The following is a 25827-nucleotide window of genomic DNA, read 5'->3' as shown; positions in this document are numbered from 1 at the left end:
ATGACCAGTCAGAAATAGGGCTTAGATGCTTCGATATTTGCCCAGTAGAGGAACCATATAATTTGTAGTTCATACTGGAACACTTTTGAGAATGAATGGGGTGATATTCATAATTATGCAGCAACAAATATTAATAATTACGCAGCAATAGGGGATGTAAACCAGGACCATTCTGGGAAATCTGGGATGTATAGTTACCCTACCCTGTAGAACCATTATTCTCATTCTCCAATATGATATATTGATGTATTTGCTTTATATAGACCTAAAATTGTAATTTCCAATGGATTATCTATGGTTTCTTAAGGCACTATTGAGATGGCTTCTCGGGCTGCTTCTGGGCTTCACAGAAAAGGATGCTCTGATCCACTGTTAACCAAGATGTCCTGCTAACCCTGTAGCCCTATCTGTGAGTCTCTGGACTTCAGATTTGTTGCCTACTGCTTCTAGTTCTAGCTGTGTTTCTCAGGATCTAGATTCTTTGTCTATCCATAATGTCATCATTGTGGACTTCTTTGTAGAGTTACTTCTACAATTTTGTAGCAGCAATTCTACTAATTGTAGAGAAGTAACTCTATTAATTGTAGAATTACTAGGCTTTTGGTCTTTGACCAGACCTCTCCATGCAGTGCATAGCTATGGTTTCTTGTCTTTTGTATCCTTTCGCCTTCAACTCCTAGCTTCCCAGCTATGACCAGTTTCTCCCTGGCACCTATAACTGACTAAGTCCTAAGTACTTATGTAGCAGTTAATCTCAAAATCTAACTTCCAAGTCAGTGCTCTTTCCAGAGACTGTGGTTCTGTTTCCAAAATGAACAAATAAAACATGAGTGATACAGGTAATTTTGAAAAAAAAGAGAACTCAAAAATAAAAATTACCCAGGAGAGTACCCCAATTATCAATTTTGTTTTGGCACAGAAGACAAAGCCTGAATGGTCTTTGCCAAATCCCTCAAATGTTTATTAGATGGAGATTATAATAATGACAAATTCTAGTGAGTGTTTTGAAGAATAACGTTTAAATGAAAATGGCTTGCTTTATTGATGCTAAATGATAAACACCTAACTCCTTTGTAGGATCATACTGAAGATTAGAGGAAGTAATGAATAACATAGTTGTTAGAAAATATAAAGTATGGTTTTTGTATGATTTAAATCTCAGGTATGCAAGAAATGGCTTTTGTATTATTTTTCTTAACCTACTTTTAACTCCAAGACCCAATTCCACCATAGTGACAAGAATTCCTGTAGCCTTCCCAAAATAGTATCAGAGACTGGGAGACTTAAATCTTCCTGAACACAAGGAACACAGGGACCATCATGTCCCAGCTCACATGGTCACTTCTGATTTTTTCACTATCCAAGAGATCCCCTTGAGGTCTGGTAGCTCTCACATGCTTGTCTGACATTCTCAGGTGGGACTCTTTGGAGAGGTGGGAGCCTGGGTGTAGTCATCCTTCCCTGTATCCACCTCACTCTTTTGGGCTTCCAAGGTCTAGTGTTCAACTCTGGAGTCATCCTGCCTCTCCAGCATTTGTCTGGGGACCAGGGCTCTGGTTCCACTGCTCTGGGGCCCACTGTCAATAAGACTCTCTCCTTAATTATTGGTGTAGGCCTGGAAACCGAAGCCAGGAAGGCTTTCAGTCTTCTGCTTTTTGCTTTACCACATTTGTCTCTGAAGGGATGAACCTGAGCCACAGAATCTATTACCCCTTAGAATGGAAAGCATGGGTGCAAAACAGGAAACAAGGGGGAAATGGGGAAAATAATATTTTTAAAACATACATTTTATGCAGACGTTCATATAAGGCTTCATACTGATGACCAGTTGAGAAAAGAAAGCACCTTTATTTCCTGTGAGGAATACTTTTGGCCTCTAAGAAGAGGAGGAAAGGAGGTTACTCTGTGCTTTTGACTCCAGCTTCAGAGTTGCACTGGCAGATAGGAGAAGATTTTTGAGTTCCTTCTTCTCTATTCTCCTCTTACAGAGCACCCTGATGAAGGGACAGCTGTCAGGGCTGGGCCTTGAGCAACTCAGCAGCTGAAGGCACCAGGAGATAAGGAACGGATAGCTCTCGCAGCCTCTTCCACTGAAACCACCCATCCTAAACTAAGCGCTGGTTACTCCCTCATGGGTAGTGTAACTACACAGTTGGTGAGAATTCCTTTAACTGGCTCTGGGCCAACATGATAAAACCAAAACTATAAAACTCACAAAAGTACTTAAAGAGAACAGTACCCACATTCTTTCTAGACACGGAATGTTAAAAACTACATATATACAATCCTCTGAGGATTTAGTTGTTTAGGAATATAATTCCTAGGTTGATTTTTCCCCACAGGAAACTATTTTAAAGTGAATGCAAGAAAAAGGTATATCACCTCTCTAGTTTTTGTATGACTTGTTAGGAGAATAGGATACTCCTCTCAGCAAACACCCTTTCTCCCATCCATGTTTTATGGCAAAAGGTCTATTAGGGCTCATAAATGCAGTTGGGACCAATAATTAGCAAATGCGATATTTTTTGACTATGCATTTCCTTAAACAGGTAACTTTTAAAGAAATATTGCTCTTTGCTTACACCTAGTCACATAATAAAATTAGAATTCCATTTTACTGAGATGTTTGATTTACTAAGGTCTTTTATGTCACACCAAGAATAAAAGTTAATTAAGGCTTCATTTGATAGTCATTTATCAGAAAAGCTATATTGAAGACAAAATGCATTGAACCTGTAGTTTTCTGGGAAGAGAACATGTAAATAATGTATTTGCAATCTGTATTTCCTTGTCAGCAGTAACCTGTACAGGTTTTCTACACAAGAGATTAAAGTGTGCGTCCTTGTGTATTTCCTACAGCTTGGAGCCTACAAAGCGTCACACTGTCTTTCAGTTATCACCTGCTCAATAAAGCCAGTTTAAAACCATGAAATGGCTTATGAGCGCCTATGTGTTATGTAACATTTCTAATGGTTACTATAGCAACATTTTGTCCTGTACAACATTTCAGTTCCATGCGAAGTAATCTGTATTGTTATGGGATGCTTTGTCCCATGGTGATCACCGCAGACCATGCTTAAGGGTTTCAAACGCTGACTCCCCCACTTCCTTTTGTCCTACCTGGAAGGCACCTACCAAGCCCATTTTCTCCTTTCATGTAAGATTAAAGGGGGAAGCAGACTGAAGAGGTTCGTCAGCTGTGCAACAGCGACCCCTAGAGGCGAAATGCCTTGACGATGACCAAAACCTCCCAAAGCTCAATGCTTCTGCCTCATATCAGGTCCTGCTGTACTGTGTTTATCGGGCGAGCTATCACATCGTTAATCCAGAACTGCCTTTATTTTGAGAACAAGAGATATTTTTGATGCCCAGAAACCCAAGTCCAAAGTTTCGGGAGCTTTACTACCTACCCTCCACGGCACATAAATTTTTGTCTTCTCTTTGTGCGATTTAAGGGAATCGTGGGTGAGTTGCTTTCTGTTCATCAGCAAATCAGCGTAATAACACATTTGTGCATAGTCGGGACACTACGCCTTTGATTTGCTTTTTCCTTGGTCAGAGAAAACGCTTGGAAAATAATTTAAAGTATCAGGGAGAAAGAAAAAAAGAATCCTAGCGCTCTTACTTTTCTGGGTTTGCAAATGTTATGTAGCTCAAGAGCCCGGATGATTCATCCCCTGAAAGCCTGAGCGCTCCATTTGTTTTGTAGATTTCACTACCCCCCTTTGTTCTGCTTCAAACCTTTCAGAGGGCTGAAATGCATTATTACCTTGTTAAATCTCAACCAAAATCATTTCTACAGCCTGAAGCTGTTTTGACGTGGGTTGAGCATCTCACACACAAAAGAATTGCTTTTGTTCCCAGAAGCTCTCATTGGCTGAATGGTCTTTGCACCGAGCCAATCAGAAGCTAGTTGTTAGGCTTGGCTGGCTATTTTTAGCCTCACTCTCAAAAATACTTGGTCTTGGAGAGGGTAGGCTGCAGAATGAGAGTAGCATAGTTGAAGCAAACAGCTAAATACATTTTGCCTGTCACGGCGTGTTTGGCATTTTTCCTTTAAATACTCATACGCTGTTACATTAGCATGTGTTTTTGTAAACAATAAATTTAGGAATAGAACTGCATTTCTCAGTTCCAAATTATCCTTTTAGTAAAGAGGCAGGAAGTCTAAGAAGTAGTCAATATTCCTTTTTTTTTAATCCAAGAGCATCTAGTTATTTCACAAATACACAAAAATACCAGTTACCATATAGAGAATACTGAGGTGGGGTTGTTTTTCAAAGAATTTTGATAAATTTTCATTTTGAGTTAATAGAAATTTTAAAGGACTTGCTCATCATGAATTATAAAGTCATAGTCATCAAATCATCCTCTTCCCTTGACCTTTAAAGGTGTATATAATTGTCCAAACGACTATGCACATGGTGTGTAACAATTAAAATCATAAATATTCAGTGTGTTCTATGCATGGTGATAAAGCATTCTTTTGATCGTGTTCTTTCATTTGAGCCATTACTCAGTAGGCACAAGAAGTATTTTCCCCAAATGCACTTGAAGTGACAAAGCATTAGAACACACAATTTGTTAATTATCTAATGTTATCAGGAAATGAAAGTTGCCAAATGGGAAAAATCAGGCCCTAAACTTTTGTTTTCCATCAGCCATCTATTTAGCTGGGCAAGAAGGAGGCAGAGCCGAACTGAACCAAAATTTCATAACATAAAGCAATTTTATTAGCAGGAAGGGAAACCTCTTCTCGAGGGGGGGGAAAAGAGCAAATCTGTGTCTAATTCTAATTCTTTAAAATATGTTTAGGTTTTAGACTTCCCAATATTTATTACTTGGGCTTGGAATGTGACCTCATTTGCTGTCACTTGCTTGCTTGCTTGTTTTAAGAAAAATCCCTTTTTACTTCTGGTTGCAAGAGATCAGAATGCAATTTAGACATATAATAACAGGGAATCTGTAACGTGAGTATATCGGTTAAACTGGAAGACTTCGAGAAAGAGAAAAGATTCAAGATCCAAGCCTGGGATTGCAGAAGTGGTTTACAGTGGTCTTCTATGAGCAAGGATGGCCAAATATATGGCAGGTATAGGCCAAGAAATTCATGAAGAATTCTACCAGAGTGAATGGAGCACAAAGAAATTTTGGGAGGAAACTTTGCTCACTTTAAGCGGTACAGAATACAGTGTTGAGGGGAAACGTCCCCTGGGTTTCTGAAGATGAATTTGAATAGCTGAAATAAGGCACCTTGGGAAGAGTTATCTTCTTTTTTCGACATCAGTTTGGTGCACATTGGGACAGGTTTTAAGAAGGCGGCTGTACAGTAGCTCCCAGGAGTTCAGCTGGGTTTTTGTAGCCAACCAGCAGCTAACAATTTAGTTTACTATGCAGTCTTAGTAAATTAAAGGAATCTGATCAATTGAGACCCAGCAAGATTCTTATTTGTTTGCCATGGCATAACATGTTGAACCCTAGCAGAAATTAACCCATTGCCGTTTTCTATTCAAGACTTACATTTTATTTTCTCACTTTCCTGTGCCAGGTGTTTTGGCTCCAGACTTGGCCATCTGAGACATTCCTTAGTTTTATACTTGTCTGCTTAAAAAAAATATACATAATAATAACAATAATAATAATAATTTTAGAATCATGTTGATTTCTAGTTTTCTCTATGTATTTGTATTTAAACTCCTTGAAGGCAAAAATAAATAAAATAAAAAGAATTTGCTACTCCTTTTGTATCTTAACCTCTCTACCTAGCATTTAGTTAGTCTTAAACTTGGGAGGTATGCATTTTGTTTTCTGTGGGAATTGAGGCACTTGTGGGAGGAGAAACATGCAAATTTGCACTTAACTTCTTCTCCATGGGGGTGGTGAGCAGAAAAGGGATAGGGTCTTGCTAGATACCTAAAGGATAGAGGAGATATGGACTGACTGGAGACACCAAAATTTAACATTGCTAATTTCATTTTTCTGTACCTACACATGATTCTGTTACCTGTGATAGTCGTTGTAAAAAGTGCACGATTACTAATTGATAGATAATTGTTCTAACATTAATTGTGAAATGTTTAAATATCTGGATTTTACCACTCATATCTACAAATGTATAGCGCCAATAAGCCAGACACAATTATAACAGGTCAAATTCTAGTTCTCCTTACAATGAAGTAGATATTTTCTTAGAGTAACGGAGTTTCCTGTGTTTTGGCAAAACTGTGAAGGCACTTCAGTGCCTTCAAGTCTTGTTTTAATTCTCCCTTCTGTGTAGTCTTACCAAAGGCCAACACTACCTCGTGCCCCCAAACACTCCTCCCCCATCTTCCAGGTAGGAACAAATAGAAAAGCCTTTTTTCCTCTCTGTTTAGATTCAATTGAAAACATAGTAGCTGCTTCTAAAATTATTCATTATCAGTTGTGTGTGTGTGTGTGTCATTGAATACAAGTTTGTGGAACACAAGTGTGTGTGTGTGTGTGTGTGTGTGTGCGAGTGCGCCACAGAACACATTCATTGTGCTCCTGGGTTGTCATCCTTTCATTCTGATTAATTTGTGTTCTCATAGAAAATCTGTGTGAATTACATTAGCTTTGTTGAGCCCATTGTGCAGGAAGTCAGTCTGTATAAATATTCTTCCAGGCTTAACAGTTTCACCTTAATAGGCTTAGTAGTTGCCTGTCACTTGTCGCTCAGCCTTTAAAAAAATCTTGTGAATGGTTAGGCAGATAATTTGTGCAATATTAAAATGAAAACCGTAAAACATGAGAAGAAAATTAGAATCATGTGTAATTTAGTAGATTAGTTGTGAGGTAACTTTCTACAAAATTCCGAGGGTGTTGTAGGAAATCAGGATCTTTAGTGACATGAGGGTATCCCAAGTTGGGATCAGGGGAAGTTCAGGGGAAAAGATTTAAGTTGAAGTGCAACTCCATGCAAGGATGACTGACATTTGTAAATTTTAGAAATTTACCATGCAACAAAGCCTACAAATTGAAACAACAATTTTAAAACAAACTGTCTAAATCAACCTTTTAACTAGAATGAGGTGAATGCTGTGGGGAAAATTATTTTATTGTGACAAGTGATTTAAGAGCAAGTAGATGTCATTAAAATTTTTACAACTCTGAAAAGAAGAAAAAAAAAATCACTAATCATGGAAACAAACGAAATATGAAGATTAAAATAATAATAGGACACGTAATAGGAATTTGTCCTGACTTAATCTTCTGGATTTTATCAAAAGATATATTGTATATTGCTAGTATTTACTCTAAAATATATTTCCCAAATGAGAAAATAATTGTATTTACATTATATTGTATATTATGTTTCAAAAGTAGTTATTGGAGAGTATAAAAATAGACCTCAGAGTAATGTAACAAAATCCCAATATTCCTTGTGTTTTTAATAAAACAGAGCTTATCATTATGGCTTTTACACTAAGGAAAAATATTGGAAGAATATAGGTAAAGAAGGTGAGGAAAAACTTAGGTGGGAGCAAAAACATGTAAACAATTTTGAAATAATGTATAAGTAAAGCAAATTATTTTAACAATTTGAAAGAATCTGTAAATAGTAGTTAAACATTCTTTTTCATTGACATCCAAGATCATTAATCATGTGAAGATTCATCATATAATTAGATAGTCACCCATAACTATGAATTTTATGAACCTCAAACATTTTAGAGCTCCTCGGTGAGGTCCCCCTGCGGCTTTAGAATTTGTCCAGAATAAATGAGCAGAAAGCAGCAACGTGAAGTGGCACCATTAGTAGGGTTCATCATAGCTGTATGCCTAAGGGTCTTATTTACTGCTGACCCTTCCAATGGTGGTTCTTTCCTCTTTCTTGCATTTTGAAAGCCTTTGTAATTTCTAAGGGAGGAGATTTGTTGGTTACTACTGACAGAACTAACAAAAGAATGCTTTTAAAAGCCCATGTCAAACACAGACTGTTGGGAAAATGCTGTGAAAGTCACTGAACCATTTTTTTTTCTTTTTACTTTTATTTATTTATTTTTTCATTTTGGGGGTTTTGTTTTGACTGGAACACCACTGTCCATCCGTGGAGTCACTAAAAGTAGAAGGACAACTGTAGCTTTTCTTGACACATAATGACTTAGATTTGTTTTGAAAAGACCCTTTGTTAATCTATCTGTTTTCCATTTGGGTGTGAGTACTAACGTCCATGACAAGTTCTTGCTTTGTTCCTTCGTTTACTTACTGAAATGTCAATGCTATGCTTCCTTTGATTAAAATAATAGAATGCATGATTGAATATTTTATAGGACCCATCACACTAGGACTGGTGCCTGTGGTGCCAGAGTGCATGCTTCAAATGAGCACATGAGCTATTCAGCAAATTACTCCTGAAAAGAGGCATATGCACAGGCTTCTTGAAAACCTCACAGTTGTAGTGCCCAGATGTTGGCTGACATATGCCCCTGGGGTCAGCTTGGGAAAAGGAGTCATGATACTTTGTGATGGACTCTATATTAAACTTTACATCAGGAGCAAAACACAATTCAAACTGATGATGGATGAGGTGTCTTGAAAGCTAATGAGTATTACTTTGTCACCATTGAAAGGCATTACTCTTTACACAATGGACAACCCCATTAACCTTTGGGACTAAATCTTCTTCATTAAAATCATCCCAGACTTTGTGCAGATTTTGCTTTAACTGTAGCCACTGGTATCAAAAGGCAATGAGACAACATGGGAAACTGGACACTGAAGCATTTCCTGGCAGAAAATATATAAGGTGTGGGCACTCCACATGCTAAAGGCTGAGAAATGCAAGATATTCGTGTTGATCTCCAACCTTTCACCCTATGCTAGAATTTGTTGAACACACTTAGAACTAAGGAAGCTGGAAGAGAAACAAAAAACCTCTAATCCAATCCATTTTAGAGCTCCCCTCTTGCCAGTTTATCTTTCTTCATTTAATATCATTTCTCAGGAGTATCAGGAGTAATGTAGTATTTTTGCAATTTGAATTTCATGAACTATACTCGCACTACACAGTATAGGCATAGCCCAAGGCTAATGCAGTCCATCCAACTTGTAGAACAAGAGAGGAAGCCTGCTCAGAGAGTCATCCCTAACACTTAGAAGGGATTTTTCTTTTGGCTTTTTTTCTAAGAGGAAGAAAAGGCCAGGTCCACCAGACTACTGGCATAGTTCCTGATAAGGTTAAGTTAGCTAACTTGGGCAGTAAGAAAGATGGTGAATCACAGAGACCATGCAAGGAAGTGATCACAGAGCTTTCCCTGATTAAGAAAGATATCTCATTTCCTGCAAGAGATGGACATATGAAGATCCTTCTAAACAGAGCCCTGGGGTGCATTTGTTGCTCCAGATTGGTTTAGGCACTTGGACTAAAATGAGGGGACTTGGAGAACACTCAGAAGTAAGTATTCCTTCCAAACTATTTCTGACTTCCCTTTGGTTACTTTAGGAACACTCTGTATATTCATTCATTCATTCAACATTGCAATATCATGTAAAGATGAAAAGGCATAACTGCTATCTTTGAGAATTACCTATGGCTAGGATATAGATTATTGTGGAGACATTTACAAAATAAGGTACCCAGTGCTTTAATGGACAGTAAATGTGTTTGCTATACAAAATGGGCATTGAACAGGAATACTTAAGCAAGAGAAGATATTGTGAAGCCTTTAAACTAAGACCTGGAGGAAAAGTAGGTATTTCACAAGGGGATGATTCGGTTGAGTGGAGACAGAAAGGACATCCAGGCAAAAGGAACTGCTTGTGGAAAGTCATAGATGAAAAATATTCAGAGAAAATAATTAATTAGGAATAGCTGGTGACCGGGGGTAGAAATGGCATTAAATGAAACCAGACTTTAAGGTGACTCCACATCCTAAAATGTCTCATATGTGATACTATAGTTAGGATGACCAGGTAACTTATAGTCTAAATTGGGACCTTTTGAGAGATGTAGAGGGGTGCTATTAATAATTCCCCTGATGAGAGCATAAACCAGGAATGTCTTTGCTGAACTGAGACCTATGATTACCCTAGCTATAGGCAAAGGGTACCACTAAAGGATTCTGAAGAGGAAATGGTGATATAAGATGTAACTGGTATACTGACAACACTCTGATACCAGCGTGAAGGCTGGATTAAATTTCTGGACATTGGGAACTAGCTTAGAAGGGACTTTTTGCTAGCGGCATGAACCTGAGAGCCCACCTTTTCCTGGATGGCTAAAGAGAAACTCAACTGGGTCAGCGAATGCATGAGGTGACCCTTTTCACCCCCTCAGATGTTCAAGAAGTGACGTTGCTTTGCACTTTTGAGTCCACAGAAACATAAATTGCTAGTGAGCTAGCTAGTCAGCAAAGCGAGGCTCTCTACCTGCTTGTCTTGACATTTTATTCAAAGAAAAATATTGGAAAAAGGGCTGAGGAGCTGGTGAATCGCTACTACTCTTTCTTTCTCACTGGTCCCAGAGCACTAATATTTACGTAGCTCAGCTGAGTCAGTGATGTGCAGCCCGCTGGACCCTGTACAATGCTCTTGGCCTTAATGGGTTGATGGGACCATGAAAGGAGGCCGAGAGGGAGGCCAGGGGTTGGGGGGTTGGGCTGCAGGGCACATTAAAACTTCAAGAAAATCACTCTTGTAAAAGCGACTGGGCCTGGAGGGAATGTAGCTGTTTTTGCTTCTGCATACGATGTTTTCAGAGTCAAACTTTTGGCTTTATTTCTTCTGTCTTCTAGACTCCGATTTGCCACCTGAAGTTTTACCAGTGGAGGAATCCTGGGTCTTCGAAGCTCCTCTGGTTTGTATTTGCTTTCCGGTTCCCTTCTGTGTTCCTTAGATAATGACTAGTTTTCCTAATGACTCATTTTCGCATCGTATTTTACATTTCTTTTTTTGAGCTATACATTTTACATTTCCCTGAGGCAAAATAACCCTAGTCAGAGTTCTTATAAAACAGTTTTGTGTACATACCAGACCAGTATAAATAACATTATGCTTTTAGACCCTTAGCCCTTTCTAAATGAGTACTGATTCTCTTATTTGTGTATTTTAAATGATCCTTGGTACAACAAAATTTTTTGAGCATGCTGTTACTCTAAAAAGAATTCTATCCATGTAAAGAATTCCCATTTCCATTCTTTCATATATTAAACAGTTATTTGTTGCATATCTATCATGCCCTTAGCACTGTACAAAATCCTGGGCTCACAGCTATTTGAAAGACAAAATCCTTACTCTTACAGAATGTATAATTTATTGTAGGTGAAATGGGGGAGGTTAGTGGAAGGAACCATAAATACAGGCTATTTCTCTGTAGCAGTCATTCTCAAAGGGTGGTCTCAGGCCCAGCAGCATCTGTATCACCAGGGAACTTGTTAAAAATGCAAATTATTGAGCCCGTCCCAAATTTGTTGAACCAGAAACTCTGGGTTGGGGCCCAGCAGTCTTTGCTTTAACAAGCCCATTCTTGACTCTGAGGCTCACTCGTTTGAGAACTGCCAAACTATAATATATTAAGATGTGAATGTTGGATGGCATGGGAGAACATGTGCATAGGGGCTGACTCACTTGCATGGGGTCAAGGAAAGCTTCTCATAGAAGTTATTTCTAAATGGAGAATTGAAGGATTGGTAGGAATTGGACAGGCAAAGGGAAGGTGGGAGTGGGCAGAAATCAAGTCCAAGGAGATGATATCCTGAAGCAGGCTAGAGGTGAAAAATATCAGAGTTTATTCAGGAGGAATTCAGAGACGCTGGCACTTCTGATAGTGATGGGTGGGGACTGTTTACATCTCTTATCCAAGGGCATGCAAAGCCTACTATTGCATCTACAGACAACAGTATAGTGAAAAACCACAGCTGCTGTCAGAGGTGACAGGTAGGTTTTTCACATCAGAAAAGTAAGTCAGAATAAAGCCAATGGGGAAGGAGTCACAGCTGGGAGTGTGGAGTTAGGGAGCCTCTGGGATCTCTCTAAGCAGACAGGTGGAAAGTCAGTAGGAAGGATGATCCAGAAAATATGTGTGAGCTCAAATTAGGACGACTCCTCAGGAGGATGGCATCTTAGTTTGCTATGGTTGCCATAACAAAATCCCACAAACAGGGTGGCTTAACCAACAGAAATTTGTTTTCCCACAGTTTTGGAGGCTAGAAGTCCAAGATCATAGTGTTGGCAGGGTTGGTTTCTTTGAGGCCTCTCTCCTTGGCTTGCAGATGGCCATCTTCTTGCTGTGTCCTCACAGGATCTTTCCTCTGGGCATTTACATCCTAGTGTCCCTTTTTGAGTCTGAATTTCCTCTTCTTATAAGGACACCAGTCATATTGGATTAGGGCTTACCCTAATGGCCTGATTTTAATGTAATTACCTCTTTAAAGACCAATATCTACATACAGTAACTCTCTGATATACTAGGGGTTAGGGCTTCAACATGTGCATTTTGGAAGGACACAGTTCAGCCCATAACAGAGGGCAATAACAGGCAAGACTCAAAGCTCAGATAAAATGGAATCCTTGGTAGTTAATTAAGTCATGGACCCAGGAAGGTGGTGAGAATTCAGGAGTCTTGTACCTAGAGCAATGGGTCCATGTAAGAAAATAACCTGGTTTGTCACAACAACACATCAAGTCCCTACATGGGGCTCCTCAAAGTTCCCTAGGCTGAGGAAAGAGATTGGTTTCATATTTGAAGCATCATGAACTCACAGGTGTGGGAAATGAAAATGTGATAATATGACATAGTAAGTGTGCAGAGAGACAAACTGATTGCCACAGAGGGAAATTGTATAGTAAAATATCACCAGATTTGGAAATCAGAAAAGCTGAATTTAAATGTGGGATTTGCTGCTTTTCTCTTGTGTGATCTTGTTTGAGAAACTCAGGTAGCCACTCAGTCTTAATTTTCTCAAAATGAAGGAGTCCTACTGATACCTACTTCATAGAAGTAAATGAGATAATATGTATTAAAGGACCAAAAAAATGCAACAGTTTTACAAATGTAAGCTACTGTTAGCAACTCCAAACATAATAATGGTTACCTTTTTATTGAGAGTTTTCTATAAATCATATGTTTACACTAATGCCTTTATATACATGATCTCATTTAACTATAGTCTGTAAATAAAATCATTCGAAAGTATCTAAAATAAATATTCAAGAGAATTAACAAAAAAAGTATGTCTATCCAAAATAATCCTTTCTAAGAAATAATTTACCAGTATTAGTTAGTAAGGTGCTTTCCAAGTTCAACACAAATGATCAGAAGTCCACAGGAACTGTGACTAGAGATGTAGTATATGGAAAGTAAGCAATATTTCCTTTACATAGAATTGTCTTATTTCAAATAATTCAGTGACATGGATATTAAGTTTCCATGGAGATTAGAAAAATGATGGTGAGCCAGAGGTGAAAAGAGGTTGTAATCATTTGATATGTTTAATCGACTTTCTCTGGCTAACCCACCTATATAGTGAAGGTGAGTGTATCAGGATATCAGAGCTGGGAGCACCAGCCATGAAGGCTGTTCTACAAGGTCTATCTAGCTTTCTGTACACACAAAGCAATATTCCCACGGTATGTGATTTCTCAGGTGGGCATTTCGACAAAGGGAGAAAGAACAAACCAGCCATGAATGTTGTTATATGTCAATGAAGACCAAATGACAGTCTAATCTATCAGACCCCTCAATTTGATTCAACCAAAAATCACAAGGACACTTTGACATAGATTATTCAAAATATGAGGGAATTATAAATTCCTCTGTATTCAAAATAAATTATTAAAAATAAATTATTCAAAAATAATTATTTTATAAATAATTTTATAAAATTATTTATAAAATAAAATTTTATAAAATTTTATAAAAAAAATAAAATAATTTTTTTTTTTTTTTTTTTTGCGGTACGCGGGCCTCTCACTGTTGTGGCCTCTCCCGTTGCGGAGCACAGGCTCCGGACGCGCAGGCTCAGCGGCCATGGCTCACAGTCCCAGCCGCCCCACGGCATGTGGGATCTTCCCAGACCGGTGCACAAACCCGTGTCCCCTGCATCGGCAGGCGGACTCTCAACCACTGCGCCACCAGGGAAGCCCCCAAAATAATTTAAGTATGGGCCTAAAACATGATGTGAAAAGAGCAATTGAGCACATTATGTAAGTTTGAAACCACTGGGGAAGAGTTAGGTCTTTGTGCAGGTTAATCACATTTTGTCCTTCAGCATCCCTCTATATCTTGCTTTGTATCCCAGGAGACTGGCATGAGTAGGCATTGCATCATCCTTGCCTTCCTCTCCTATTTGGGATCATTCAGTGGGTGGCAGTAGACACCAGTAGCGCAGTGGAAGAAGGGAGGAAATTGAGGCCAGGGTTTCAGTCCCCTGACCTTCTCCCTGCCACATTACTGCAGGTTGGTTTTATCCCTCTACTAAAGGCCACGCTTCTTGCTGGGCAACCTCAAATCTCTAGATACTGGTAATGGTTCCCTCCCCATTCTTTACAGAGCCATCTATTTGAGGGTTCCCTTCCCACTGTCCACATTTAAGAAGAGGGTCCCTTTGTAAAACTTCCCTCACTTATCCCACTTAAGCACTACAACTATATTCTGATGATATCCTGATTGATACATTTACATAACAAAATAACTGAGGAAAAGTCAAAAGTTCATTCTGCCCAGAGTTGCTGGTGCAGTCCCCCAAAGCCAGGTTTTATTGATTTGATTTTTCCCTCTGTTCTCTCATCTCTCCATTCTCACCGAGATGAGTGGCTATTTAATATTACCAAGGATATGCAGAATGATTCCAAAGTTACCATTTAAAGAATTGGCCACCTTGAAGTGAGGAAATTATTTCACATCAAAATTTTTTATTACCATAGAATAGATTTCATATTCATAAGTCTGTAAAAGTCCTCAGAGGTAATCTAATATTGTCCAGTGGTGCCTGAAACTGGCTCATGATCAAAGTCATCTAGACAGCTCTCTATATATTTATTTACTTCTCTCTCTATATATTTATTTCTATTTTTTCCCAAGCTCACCAAGATCTCCTACATCAGAATCTCTGGGGGCAGCATCCGGACTTCTATTTTATTTATTTTTATTTATTTTTATTACTATGAGCTTTCCTGGCCTATGATTTCCATTTAAGGGGTGGTAAAATTTAGGACTATTGAGGTTCTATAACTTTCTCAAGCTCAGATAACAAGTTAGAGGCACAATCAGAATGCGATCCTCTACTCTTGACTTTCAGTTATTGAGAGCAAGGGAATTGAGAAATGGGGGAAATCAACAGAAACTTTAGATAGAAAGTTAATGCCCTAATTTGGAAAAGTGTAACACTGAGCATAAATTAAGGGAAACAAGGTTGTTTCCCAGTCTCCAAAATTTTATGTTCACCAAACGTTCAGCTGTACCTCACGTAGCTTTTAGGACTCTATCATTTTGATATGGACCTTTCGGTAGAGTTGTTTCTTATGATGACAATGATAACCTGCAGTTCCCCCATTCTATTTACATACTAGGATTGCAGTTCCACAGGAAGGACTCAGTGTTCTGATAAGTGATGGAATTAGTCATTTCATTAATCAGAAGATAACCCTGAGCCTTGCTTTGAAGTCTCACTGTTGTTTTCTGACTCATTTCCTAAGAAGAGAAAACCTGCCAAAGTCTTCCAAGAAGATAAACAATATTTGGCCAGTGGAAATCCGGAGTCTGAAGACAATCAACTGATCAGATATTTTCTAACAGAAAATCATACAAAATCCTTTAGTGTATAAAATAATTTCTTCTCCCACAACTCTTTTCAACAATAATACAGTCTCTCTTCACTGATGAAGTAAGAATAGACTCTGAAAAGAGAAGTAACCCATTCGTTTCAGTTTGGATGAACTTCTTTGACCCTGATATCTTACAGCAGATATTTGTTGGCTTCCTCAACTATCTAAAACCAGAGAAGGAAGAAGTTTCTCCCACAGCAAAATCTGATTTGGGGCTAGCCAATTTATCTTATCCTCTGCTGCTTTTCTCTTCATCAGTTTAGGCTATCTGAGCACTGTTGAGAATATTGAAGAGACATTCCAGGGATTATCCAGGGCAAGTAAGGAGGTATGGTCACTCTACCTTCAGCAAGTGTCTTAAGACCTGAGGTGTCCTTCATCAGTATTGATTAACCTCACTGTGACCAGTTGAGGCTAAAGTTGTTATTCACTCCCACACTCTTTTCTGAGTTCTTATTTGAAGTTTCTTCTTAGATATGATTTTCAGGTTCACTAGTAACTTCAAAACTTGTTTATATAGATGTCTGTCCAAATTTGTGGAAGAACTGTGATGATGCATCTTATAAGAACACTAGTTGCAGTTGCAAAATGCTTTGGTTAGAAGAACATAGACAAACGTAGTACTTTAGGTCAGTATTTAGCAAAGAGCCATTCTGAATGTTTGGTTATAGGTTATAATGTTATAGGTTATATAGTTATATAATAGGTTATATAATATATAACCTATATATAGTTATATAATATATATAGTTATATAGTTATAACTATATAGTTATATAGTTACATAGTTATATAATAGGTTATATAATATATAACCTATTATATAGTTATATAATAGGTTATATAATATATAACCTATTATATAGTTATATAATAGGTTATATAATGTTTGGTTATAGTATTTATAAAAAATACTAATTTTTTAAAAAACATATTTTTACCTAATGACATATTTTTACCTAATGACAAGACAGCATAGAAGCTGGAGATCATGTAATTTAGTAAACTAAAACCTTAATTTCTCTTATTTAATTCTCTCATTTTTTAGTTTTGAAATCCCACACCTCTTTGGAATGATCTCAGACATTCTTAAAGACTTTGAATGACATTCTAAGCAATTCTTAATTTTAGTCTCATAATAAAAAGGGGATATTTGAGCTCTGAAATCTTATACAGTGTATCAGCAGAGGTTGACACAGTGTGCAAACCACAGATGCTCCAAAAATGGAAAACCTGTATACACTAGGATGGCAGATATCTCTGTCACTTTTATTTGGGAGTTTTGACCAAAACTGGCCTTTTGGCCACTTGAAGGCACTAATGCTTTCTCCAAACTTGGGAAACTTGAGGTTTCAAGTTTGGGGATTAAGGGGGAGGAGATATAGGAAGTATTTTCCCTAAACCATAAAAACACTGAGCAATTTGATGGGTTATTTTATATTGCAAATTCCCATTCTATGCCATCATTGATCTGGGATAAATGCAATGGGAATACTTTAAACATTTTAAAATCACATTCTTAGTCTTTTTCAATTTGTCTATTTTCAAATGACAAGAAGATTTTAAAGTTGTTTTAGGACTCCAAGTTTTAAATGCTTTTCCCTCTGGCATTGCAACTGAATCTTAATTTTCATTCTTTGAATTTTTTTTCTTTCAAAAATAAAATTAATCGTTAACAATCTCCTTTTTCCAGTATCTTAGATTGGGTTTCCCAGGAGCAGAATTGGAGACCGGGAATTCAAATGGAGCTATTTAATCAACGAAGAGCCTTTAAGAGGCGGGAGTGGGGGAAGCAGGACAGGCAGGAGGAGGAGCTAAGCTAGGATGAAGCCTCAGCTGGAGATGCTCCAGCCTCTGATCCTACGGGGGGTGGGGTGGGGGGCTTTGAAGCATAAATTGTACCACACATTGGGTCCCTCAATGAGGCATGCACTCTACCATTTTTATCCCCGATTAGTCTGTCGTCAGCTATGGGTTATAGAAGGGTAGAGTGGGGTGAGCATAACGTCTCAGGCTAGGCGGTACTGAATTAAAGAGAGAAATTCTCCCGAGAAGGGGATACCTGTGAACAGCTATCATCTCAGGAACTGGGGGGCTGGTGCCACCCCTGGCAAAGTGGATCAGGCTGTGGCAACACCACCACCATCTACTCAGATAAATAGAACTCTTACTTGTTCTCGGCTAAATAAAAAGTAACTATTTGATCAGTTTAATATTTATGACAAAGCTATTTTTTATCTTTAATTATTTATTATTAGTTATTTATTAATCAAATTAAAAGAAGAGCTCACGGGCTTCCCTGGTGGCGCAGTGGTTGAGAGTCCGCCTGCCGATGCAGGGGACACGGGTTCGTGCCCCGGTCCGGGAAGATCCCACATGCCGCGGAGCAGCTGGGCCCGTGAGCCATGGCTGCTGAGCCTGCGCATCCGGAGCCTGTGCTCAGCAACGGGAGAGGCCCCAACAGTGAGAGGCCCACGTACCGCAAAAAAAAAAAAAGAGCTCACCTTTGCTTGACAGAATGGAGCTAGATTTGATTCCTAGTTCTTTCTATAGTGCCAAAAAAATCAGTAACTTGACTTTCCTATACTTCATTCTTCCAATATATAAGTAAAATTACATCAATTTTCAAAAGTATAAGAATGTGCAATATGTTTCAGGTGTGCAACATGGTGATTTGACATTTGTATACATTGCAAAATGGTCACCACAGTAAGTCTAATTATCATCTGTCACTTTACAAAGTTAATATACAATATTATTGACTGTACTTTTCATACTGTACATTATATGCCCATGACATTTATTTTATACCTGGAAGTTTGGAGACCTCCAAAAAAAATAAATAAATAGAATCAGCACTTTGATCTCCTTAAACATGAAGAGATATTAACATTTCAAAATTTACCAGTCAGTTCTGTAAATGGTACTGAGATAGTCTCCATTTTATTCATAGGACAGAAAATCAAAACTACTGGAGCAGGAATGAGTGGCATAAATGGAGCATTTGCATTGTGCAAGACATACACTTGGTTTTTTGCATTTGAAATCATTTTTAACACTCTCAACATATCTGCTAAGTAGAGATTGTGATCCCCTGTTCTAAGAGGGAAATTGAGGCCCAGAAATTTTGAGTGACTCACCTTGAAATCTCTCAGCTAGTAGGGAGAGCTAAGATTTGAACACAAAGCTGAAATATTCCCACTAGAATCAGGCATCTTGCTTTTTTTCAGTATTCCAATAAGTAAACTACCTTCCTAATTTATAATGAGAATATTTTCTGGGCAAATTCATCTTGGTGACAAGATAGTTTGTCATGTACCTTAGCTTATGTTCTTACAGAAGGTGTCAGAGGAGTATAATGGTAAAAGTTCTTTCAGATGTTCAGAGCATACTTCTGGTTAATAATTGTGTATCATTGGCCCGAATCCTAATACTCTCTAGAAAGTCAGTCCCTCCAATGTTGTCTTTTTTAAAGACTGGGCAACAGAACCCTAAAAATTCATACTTTCAGGTACTTGAAGAAGAGAAGGAAGTTGTTTCTATACCTCATCTCCTTCTTCATTGAATTGGTTTTTTTTTAAGTCCTTTTATTCCCCAGTTGGTTGATGATATCTCACCTTTTCTCTGGGTTCTCAATGTCAGGGGCTAAAAATGGAACCTCATTTCTCTTAGTGCATGTGCACAGCATGATTAAAAAGAAAGACATGGTGCAATAGCCCAAAAAGAATTCTGTTTGAAATGCAAACATTGCCTCTTGCTGCCATTTACTTTATGACTCATAAAGAGTACCAGGTCTGTTATTTTCCATATTTCATTACCAGTGTTTCTCTTACTGCTTTTCTACTTTGTATGCAGTTTTCAATTGCTGTATTTTACTTCTTTGCACATTCCTCATACCTCTTTAATTATTCTTGCCAGGATTATGCTGAGGAAGAGGGTTGGGGTGATGATGTAGGGAGCAGACAGGGTTTGGCTGTCTCTTTATATGTCCCGTGGGAGGTATCTGACCCCAGTAGTTGGTGCATAATTAACTGATGTGTTCTTCAAATGTGCCATACATAATACCTCTTTTTCCTCAGCTTTGGTTCCTAGCAATCAACTCCAAGGCAATAGAAAACATCACAAAATTTTGCCATAAATACATTATCATATTTAAGTTCCCCCAAATTCCCACTGAAGCTCAGAAAGTTTAAGCAGTTTGTTTAAAGTCACACAGATGGTGGTGGTAGATTTGGTATTCAAGTTAGGCCTGACTGGCTCTAGGCAACACACACGCTCAATACCTGTGACTCCAGAGAGGCATATCATTTCCTGGGGTTGAGTCTTGGGAAATTCTTCTGTGGATTTTAGTATAAATTGTTAGGTGAGACATCAGAGCATAAAATATGCAAAGACATCCAGGCCTGCCCCTATATTTTGAGAGTTGGAACTAAGATCAAATGGGGACCTCTGACTCATGCCCTGTCCCCCCTTTCATTCCACAACTGGCTCTATTCTACACTCTGAGGAATCTCTGGCCATTTCTTGGGCCCGGGGTACTCTCAATAGGATGGGTCTGGGAAAGGGGTCTATGCAAATCCCAGAAGCAATCTCAGGGAATCTTAGCAGGAAAATTCAGGGGCCTAAGTAATGGGAAGAATGTCTAGAAAGATGGGGAATGTGGGTAACAGATGTCTCATGTACCTTTGCTGCATAAACTCCTCTCTTACGGAGAGAAGTACAGCTAGCAGGACAGCAGTGCAAGCCAGGCGGGAGGCACCAGTGTGTGGCCCCAAGGGCAGTATTGAATTTGTCACTGTAGGACACCTGTGACCACAAACTAGCACAGCTTGTGTAATTAGCGAACCATCAAAAGCACAGTGTGTTAAATCTGAGCTGTGACTAATTTGCTATTATGAAGCACACCTGACTGTATGAAATGTCCTTCCTCTGCTAATGCAAATATGTGGCCAGGGCAGGATGGCCACATCAGTGGGTTGGCGTTCTAAAGAGAGTAAGCAGTTAGTTTAAAAAAAAAAAAGTGTCCAGAGCCTTCTGTTCAGCTGCTAGTTGTTAAATGTTTTCAATTAAATATTTACTCAGCCACTTTGTGCTGGAAACTGGAGTTATGTAGGAAATAATAATAAAGAGGGTGATACTAATAGCAGTGTAAAGAAGATAACCTACTGTGTACTAGGCCCTGGGTACATATGCAGATACCAAGGTTACCAAACATACCTGATTCCTGCCTTTATGGAAACTTTCAGCCTACAAGTATGTAATAGACATTTAAAATGACTTCTGTATGGGGCTTCCCTGGTGGCGCAGTGGTTGAGAGTCCGCCTGCCGATGCAGGGGACACGGGTTCGTGCCCCAGTCCGGGAAGGTCCCAAATGCCGCGAAGCGGCTGGGCCCGTGAGCCACAACTACTGAGCCTGCGTGTCTGGAGCCTGTGCTTCGCAACGGGAGAGGCCACAACAGTGAGAGGCCCACATACCGCAAAAAAAACAAAAAATGACTTCTACATGTAAATAATTGTAGTTAGGGTAAGTGCTACTAAGAAATTTTGGAGTGCTATGAGGGTTTATGTTACGAGATGAATTGTGTCCCTTCAAAATTCGTATGTTGAGGTCCTAACCCTCTGTACCTCAGAATGTGACTGTATTTGGAGAAAAATATTTAAAGAAGAAAATAGGTTAAAATGAGGTCATTAGGGTGGACCCTAATCCAATATGACTGGTGTTCTTATAAGAAGAGGAAATTTGGATACAGACATGTACAGAGAAAAGATGATGTGAAGATACAGGAAGAAGACGACCATCTATCAGTCAAGGAAAGAGGTCCAGAAGAAACCAGCCCTGTTGATATCTTGCTCTTGAATTTGTAATTTGCAGAGCTATGAGAAAATAAGTCTCTGTTGTTTAAGCCACCCAGTCTGTGATACTTTGTTATGGCTGCTGTAGCAAACTAATATAGTACGTAACACAGAATCCATATCTAGTAAGGGATGGCTAAAATCAGACATTTTTGAGAGTGCCTTCTAAATAGAGACCCAAAGAAGAAATAAGCCTTTACCCAGACGTAAATAGAAGAAAATAGAAGAAACCTGAATCATGGATGAACTTGGAAAAAGGTCAAGGAAGTACAACCACAGTGAGAAAGAGGGGGAGTGACCTTTAAACAGTTATGGGAGTTGGTGCACATTGAAGATAGTTGAGCTAGAGTGGGAAGTTCATGTTCCCAGCTCAGTCCTTGGCTAGCTATAGAGCCTTACCTTCCTCGTTTATGCATGGGCATGCCTTATAAAGTTATGGTAAGAATTAAAATAAAGGCTTTTTTCTTTGTTTCCTGGTATGAAAGAAGAAGGAGAGAGAGAGAGAGAGAGAGAGAGAGAGAGAGAGAGAGAGAGAAAGGAGGAGGGAGAGAAGAAGGAAGGAAGGGAGGGAGGAAGGGAGGAAGGAAAATGAAGAGAGTGAATATGTGATTTACTTGATAGATACTGCTAGATAGTTGGGAACTTTTGAATAACTGACTGAGCACCTCACTTTGTTTATGTAAATAGTTGTAGTGCCTGAATTTTACAAGAAAATTTTACATCAGTATCAGAATCTAGGAATCCTAGGCCCTGTTCTTCCAGTGTATATTTATCGACACCTAGCGGCAGGATTTTTCATTGTTCTAGCATACTCGAAAAGTAAGTTGTTCACACAATAGAGATTTCAAGTCATTTTAAACATGCATTTATTCACTTGTTTATCCTACAACTATTTATTGAACTCATTTTATCTATCCAGCACTGTTTTGTGGGGAACTCAACTAAACTGAGGTCTATATCCTGATTTACATGAATTCAATCATGTCAAGAGCCATGATTTATTGAGCGCTTACTATATACTAAGCATGGGGCTAGGCAGTTTTTGTACATTATTACATTTGAAATTGACAACCAAGTTCAGAATTTTTATGCTTTTCCTCAAGTGAGGAAACTGGGGCTCAAAAAGCTAAGATATTTTGCCCAAACTTAGTCAGTTAGTTGAAGAACTGCAGTTCAATCCTAACCTGCTTGGCTGAAAGGTTCAAGTTTATTCTGCTTTACCATACAGCATCTTAAACAAGTCATTCATAAATTTATTTATTTAACATATATTATCCTGTTTTATATATTTATTTAAGATGTATATGTATATATATTTGTATATAAATGTGTATGTGTGTGTATTACCTATTATATGCATGACAGGGGCAGTATTAGATAAAGGTGCATCTATTTATTCACAAAATATTTATTGAGCAGCTACTATTTGCCGTGCATTATGTTGTGCTGACAATACAATGGTTGGCAAAAAAAGATGTGATCCCTGTCCTCAGTGTGTTTAGGGCCAAATAGAGCAGAGGGACATTAATCACATAATCATACTAATAATAATGTATGCACAATTTTTTAAAATTAATTAATTTTTGGCTGCATTGGGTCTTCGTTGCTGTGTGCGGGCTTGCTCTAATTGCGGTGAGCGGAGGCTACTCTTTGTTGCAGTGCGTGGGCTTCTCATTGTGGTGGCTTCTCTTATCGCAGAGCATGGGCTCTAGGTGCGTGGGCTTCAGTAGTTGTGGCTCATGGGCTTCAGTAGTTGTGGCACGTGGGCTCAGTAGTTGTGGCTCACGGGCTCTAGAGCTGAGGCTCAGTAGTTGTGGCGCATGGGCTTAGTTGCTCCATGGCATGTGAGATCTTCCCAGACCAGGGCTCGAACCCGCATCCCCTGCACTGGCAGGCAGATTCTTAACCACTGCACCACTAGGGAAGTCCCTGTATGCACAATTATAATCTAGACTACACTTTATTAGGAATGACAATTCAAGTATGTGTGTATATACATAAGAATCTAACTGCTCTTAAAAGTTCAAAAAGGGTTTCCCCAAGGATACACTGTTTCAGCTGAGATCTGAAGAATAAGTATCTTGAACATGTGTGTGTTTTAAGGAGGGAGTGGCAGGGGCAAGTGGGCAGGTGAGAGGTGTGTTCCAGATAGCAGGGACAGCATGTGCAAATGCCCTCTGGTCAGGGAAGAGAGAAAAGAAATAGCGTGGTATCAAATATGACTGGGGAAGTAGAGAAGTAGGTAGATAAGAAGGATAACTACTCTGAAGATTTGTTTATGATGCAATGTATTTTCACCAACATCATGACACAGGAACTCTCCATCTGCATCTGGCTATTGCAAAGGGAAGTCGTCCTCCAATGCTGCGGGAAAGAAAAGGTAGTATAGATCCAGGGCAACCTCTGTGTATGGTCCTTACTGGGGCTGAGGCTGGGTAGTTGGCCATAGGCTGACTCAATTACCCTGCAACCTCTGGGAATACAAGCAGTGTCTTTCATGGGTGGCCCTATTCTGTGGCACTTTTCATTCTCATCCATGTGGCCCCGTCACATCCAGTCCCATAAACAGAACCCCAACATCTTCACTCCTCTTATCTCTACGCTCTTTGTCTTTCCTTTTCTTCTACTATCTGGGAGAATTTTTTCTAACCAAGTGCTCCCTGCAATGCTAGAAAGAAATGCTAGGTGTCTTTCTTATGTTAAAAAGACACCTCTTTTTTCCTCTAGTTTCTGCCTAATCACACTTCTCTCCAGATGCACTGGGCTCAACGCCGCATGGAGGAGAGAAGAGTCTGGAAAAGAATTAGAAAGAAACAAACAAATATTATGAGGTATCTCAAAATATCATCCCTCCATATCTCTTGGAAAAACTGCAGCCCTGCAAAATAATACAGAGTTCTCTAGATGTTCAGTTTTCACAGAAGGTAGGGAAGTGTCTTGAATCGGTTTCTCCAAGACAATGATTTCCTCTCTCAAAGCAACTTAAGACAGCGTGAGCCATATTTCCCCCAAGTTCTCCAAGAGTCAAGTGAGTGAATGTAAATCACCCCCTTTGAGGATAAGTGCTTATTTCCTCAGACGTATTCCTGGGGTAGAGAACCCTCTCGCAAAGCTGGTTTTCCTCATTCTTTTGGTTTTAGTTATCTCTGCCTTGTCTTGCAGATCAGCGTCTCTGCGGTGGGATCTGAGATCTGGCACATGACACCTCCTTACAGGTCATACCCCCATCTCCCACTTTGCTTGGTTTACTAATTCCTTGGTGCATGAGAGTCAAAGATTCCTGTATTCTTCCCAGAAAGCTGTTAATATCCTAGTTCAACTCTCTCAATGAGAATAGTTCTCCTTCTAAATCTGCCTATACAGGAAAATCCACCCCCACTGCAGTGAAGTTCCTTTACTTGATCAGATCTATTTTTCTCCTGCACTTTGACTCTCCGTTAGAATTTTCAAAAGGGGTGGGATTCCCACCGCACCTCTTTTTCCCTAATCCAGAAGTTCTCAGTGTAGAGCAATACTCTCCGTCCTCTCCTTGCAGAACCCTTGACAATTTACCTTGACATCATAGCGTATGCCTATTGTGGTCTGCATTGCACTAAGCTATGTTATAGCTTAGAAAGTTCAGTTTCCATAACACATTTTTAAAGCAAACTGAACACTGAAAAAGATGCTCACACATCACTCTTCTGTCACCCACCTTGAAGCAGAGATCAAAAGCAAACCAGGATCTTCCTGAATGGTAAAATATAAGAAGGAAATCTAGTGGTATCATTCCTGGCGTCCTTGTGAACATATGCTAGGAGAGCCAGGTGCCAAGGAGGAAGTGTCTACATGTCTAGTAGAATTTGCTTTTAACAATTGATTTATTCCATCATTGAAAGTTTCTAACTCTTTGGTTCCAAGGATTAGAGATGTGTAACTCCAGGGGTTCATTGCAATGGATAGATTTCAGACAAGGTAAAGACTCTGAGAACAAGATCTTCAGCTGGATGTGGAGGCGTAAATCTTGCATTTGCTGTTGACTGAGAGCTTCTGCCATTTGGGGCCAAAAATCTTGACCTAAATTTATCCTAAAGCTCTCTTCCTGGACAGGGTACCCAAACCAGGAAGTGGTATTTACAGAACAGCATAGCTTTCTACTTTTCTTGTCCTAAACCCTGAGCTTCTTAAAATGGAATTCCACTAGTGACTTC

The 25827-nt window shown here is 39.0% G+C and overlaps 1 long non-coding RNA gene across 1 annotated transcript in view; it reads left to right on the top strand.

Moving 5' to 3' along the window:
* LOC125960546 (uncharacterized) overlaps positions 1 to 25827 on the top strand; it is a 117972-nt gene that overhangs the window by 40390 nt on the left and 51755 nt on the right. The window contains exon 2 of the long non-coding RNA XR_007470326.1: positions 10755 to 10816. This is a non-coding gene — a long non-coding RNA (uncharacterized LOC125960546). The remainder of the gene's footprint in view (positions 1 to 10754; positions 10817 to 25827) is intronic.

The sequence above is a fragment of the Orcinus orca genome, chromosome 11, assembly GCF_937001465.1.
Source record: "Orcinus orca chromosome 11, mOrcOrc1.1, whole genome shotgun sequence".
Lineage (NCBI taxonomy): Eukaryota > Metazoa > Chordata > Mammalia > Artiodactyla > Delphinidae > Orcinus > Orcinus orca.
This window is presented reverse-complemented; position numbering and strand designations above follow the sequence as displayed.